This window comes from Schistocerca serialis, chromosome 2 (genome assembly GCF_023864345.2).
Source record: "Schistocerca serialis cubense isolate TAMUIC-IGC-003099 chromosome 2, iqSchSeri2.2, whole genome shotgun sequence".
In the NCBI taxonomy this organism is placed as follows: domain Eukaryota; kingdom Metazoa; phylum Arthropoda; class Insecta; order Orthoptera; family Acrididae; genus Schistocerca; species Schistocerca serialis.
In genome coordinates, this window is record NC_064639.1 from 808,635,726 (window position 1) to 808,639,833 (window position 4,108).

Sequence of the window (4,108 nt, forward strand, 5' to 3'; positions counted from 1 at the left end):
CAGTCCCTGGGCAGAGAAAACCCTCAACCCAGCCGGGAATCGGACCTGAGATCCCGTGATCCAGAGGCGACCGCTCATGGCGCCGAGCTGACTAGGGGCACCAGAGGCGCTCAGGTGCAAAATTTGAGCACCACAATTAGTTGCGAACACAGAACCCATAAGATATAAGATGCTGCTGTTGTGGTCTTCAGTCCGAAGAGTGGTTTGATGCAGTTCTCCATGCTACTCAATCCTGTGCAAGCCTCTTCATCTCCGAATAACTACTGCAACCTACATCCATCTGACTCTGCTTGCTATATTCATCTCTTGGTCTTTCTCTATGATTTTTAATTTCAATATTATCCCCCAATACTGAATAAGTGATTCCTTGATGTCTCAGAATATGTCCTACCAACCAGTCCCTTCTTCTAATCAGGTTGCGCCACAAATTTCATTTCTCCTCAATTCTGCTCGTCCAAAAGCTTCTGTTCTCTTCCTGTCTAAACTGTTTAAGTTACATGCTTCACTTCCATATATGTCTACACTTCCTAACACTTAAATCTATATTCGATGTTAACAAATTTCTCATCTTCAGCAACGCTTTTCCAGCTATTGCCAGTCTACATTTTATATCCCTTCTACTTCGGCCATCATCAAAAATTGTTCAAATGTGTGTGAAATCTTATGGGACTTACACACTACTTAACCTAAATTATCCTAAGGACAAACACACACACACCATTTCCCGAGGGAGGACTCGAACCTCCGCCGGGACCAGCCGCACAGTCCATGACTGCAGCGCCTAAGACCGCTCGGCTAATCCCGCGCGGCTCGGTCATCATCAGTTGTTTTGCTATCCAAATAGCAAAATTCAACTCGTCGTGTCTCGTTTCCTAAGCTAATTCCCTCAGCATTCTCTGATTTAATTCAACTACATTCCATTAGCCTTGTTTGCTCTTGTTGATGTTAATCTTATACCCTTCTTTCAAGACACTGTGTCTGACAGAACTACAGTGTCACTGGCAAAGCCCAAAGTTTTTCTTCTCCCTGTACTTCCATTCATATGCCAAATTTTTCTTTGGTTTACCTAACTGCTTGCTCAATGTACACCTTTAATAACATCGAAGACACTACAACCCCGTCTCACTTCTTCTCAACCGCTTCTTCCTTTTCGTGCCCCTCGACTCGTTATGAGTGCCGTCTGGTTTCCGTACAAGCTGTAAATGGCCGTTCGCCCCCTGTGTTTTACCCCTCCTATCTTCAGACTTTGAAAGGGAGTATTCCAGTCAACATTACCAAAAGCTTTCTCTAGGTCTACAAATGCTATAAACGTGGGTTTCCCTTTCCTTAAACTATCTTCTAAGATCAGTAGTAGGATCAGCATTGCCTCGCGTGTTCCTACGTTTCTCAAGAATCCAAACTGATCTTCCCCGAGGTCGGCTTCTACCAGTTTTTCCCTTCTTATGTAAAGAATTCGTGTTAGTATTTTCTAATCACGACTTATTCAAATGATAGCTGGGCAATATGCATAACTGTAATCTTCTTGAAGTCTGAGGGTATTTCTCGTGTCTCATACATCTTGCACACCAGACTGAAGAGTTTTGTCATGGATGGCTCTCCCAAGGCTATCAGCGATTCTGGCGGATTGTCGTCTACTTAGGTCTTTCACTGCTCTATCAAATTCTTCTGTCAGTATCACATCTCCCATCTCATCTTCATCTTAGTCTCGTCCCAGCTCTAGGATATTGCCTTCAAATTCATTTCCTCGTACAGGAGGAGGAGGAGGAGATTAGTGTTTAACGTCCCGTCGACAACGAGGTCATTAGAGACGGAGCGAAAGCTCGGGTGGGGGAAGGATGGGGAAGGAAATCGGCCGTGCCCTTTCAAAGGAACCATCCCGGCATTTGCCTGAAGCGATTTAGGGAAATCACGGAAAACCTAAATCAGGATGGCCGGAGACGGGATTGAACCGTCGTCCTCCCGAATGCGAGTCCAGTGTGCTAACCACTGCACCATCTCGCTCGGTTTCCCTCGTACAAACCCTCTACAGTTTCAAAAGACTGTAATACACGTTTAGTCTCGAGAAGGAGTCACTGACACGAATACATGAAGAAGATACAATTACGCCGAGGGTTAAAGCTGTCCTAATTGTCACGATACTTGAGACTAACAGAACTGCCAGTGCTAATTAACCGTGTGTGGGTGTGGCGTGATGTTTATAAAGTATTTAGTGAAAAGGAAAAATAAAATTGTTCATCAAAAGTGGAAATTCAACGTGTCGCCTCCATCATTCTACGAATATTTGGTAATTGCTCATCAAAAGTTAATGAACAGTGACTATTTAAATTAGAAGTAAATTCGTGGACTGTTAATTGTGACAAGGAAGGTTTGGACATACATAATATTACGGCGCTAGATAATTAAGACATTGTTAGAGAGTATCTGTGGATCTCGTGTCATATAGAGCGAACAATTTTACTTAGCAACGAACAAACAACGACAAATACGATCTGCAATTGAACTTTTTCCTTGCTTTTGGTGATGTGGACGATGCGCATGAGGGAAGATTTATCAATTACTGCACTAAAGTGTTATCCGGGCTTATAATAATTCAACTTCAAACCATAAGTGACAATCAGAGTGCGTAGTTCGCATTAATAAGGAAACTGTGCGGACTTGCAATCAAACCTTAATCATCACGCGAGGAACGATTTCTTAAGAGCTTTTTCAGATCTTGTCTCTCGTTAACCGATGGAGACATCCATCATCGCTCATAGACTCCACCGTCCAAGCTGTAGCAGTAACAGCTCCACGGCGTCGACAACACCAGCACGCGGCAGAGAGGGGACGTCACAGTGTCTACTCTAAGGCATTCGACCTGACCGGGTTGCCTCCAGACACGTCTCTGGCGTCTGGTTGGAGGCATATGCGACACCCACTGGTGAAGGGAACGTAATGCCAATCCTGAGCGGTCCATTCGGCATGTTGTTGGGCCCATCTGTTCCGCGCTGCTTGGTGTCGTCGTTGCAAAAATGGATCTCGCCATGTACGTCGGGAGTAAGGTTGGGCATCATGCAGCCTATTGCACACAGTTTGAGTCGTAACACGACGTCCTGTGCCTACTCGAAAAGCATTATTTAACATGGTGGCGTTGCTGTCAGGGTTCCTTCGAGCCATAATCCGTAGGTAGCGGTTATCCACTGCAGTAGTAGCCCTTGGGCGGCCTGAGCGAGGTATGTCATCGACAGTTCCTGTCTCTCTGTATCTTCTCCGTGTCCGAACAACATCGCTTTGATTCATTCCGAGACGCCTACACTTCCCTTGTTGAGAGCCCTTCCTGGCACACTGTAACAATGCGCACGTGATCGAACTGCGGTATTGACGATCTAGGCACGGCTGAACTACAGACAACATGAGCCATTTGCCTCCTTCCTGGTGGAATGACTGGAACTGATCAGCTGTTGGACGCCCTCCGTCTAATAGGCGCTGCTCATGCATGGTTGTTTACATCCTTGGGCGGGTTTAGTGACGTCTCTGAACTGTCAAAGGGACTGTGCCTGTGATACAATATCCACAGTCAACGTCTATCTTCAGGAGTTCTGGGAACTGGGGCGATGCCAAACTTGTTTTTGATGTGTGTATTTTAAAGGTATTTGGCAAATTTTCTTCATTCTTCCGTGACAGAACTTTATGGCATGTAAAATTCTATGTATTTTTAAAAGTATTTATATATCGATTGGACGGTTAAGTCATGCATTGTCGGTTGTGCATAATCTTGCACCTTGAAGATGGTTTTACCACTGAAGACGTGATATTTTCAAATGAACGAAGTTTCCTTAATTCTCAACAATTTTACCTATCATGAAAATTTGTGTTACTTTCCAATAGCTAGTACTTTAAAATGTTTTTACGTGTAACTAGTTTTTGATAATACTTTTACTTAATTTGCAGTTACTTAGTGATTGTTAATGTGTGGCAGAGTAAGAACGTAACAGACATACTATTAAATACAGTGTTGACAAAATTTTCTTGATAGAAAAGCTTTTAAATTTCAGTAGAATATTTGTTCCTATGTGCGAGACCATGGTGTACTTTGAAATAGTTTTTCATTTTTGAGAAAACTTTGCTT

General features: G+C 43.6%; 1 non-coding gene across 1 annotated transcript; it reads right to left on the reverse strand.

Moving 5' to 3' along the window:
* Positions 1 to 1,928: 1,928 nt before the first annotated feature.
* Positions 1,929 to 2,001, reverse strand: Trnaa-cgc (transfer RNA alanine (anticodon CGC)). Its single transcript has one exon. It is a non-coding gene; the product is annotated as a tRNA-Ala (tRNA).
* Between the last annotated feature and the right edge of the window lie 2,107 nt (positions 2,002 to 4,108).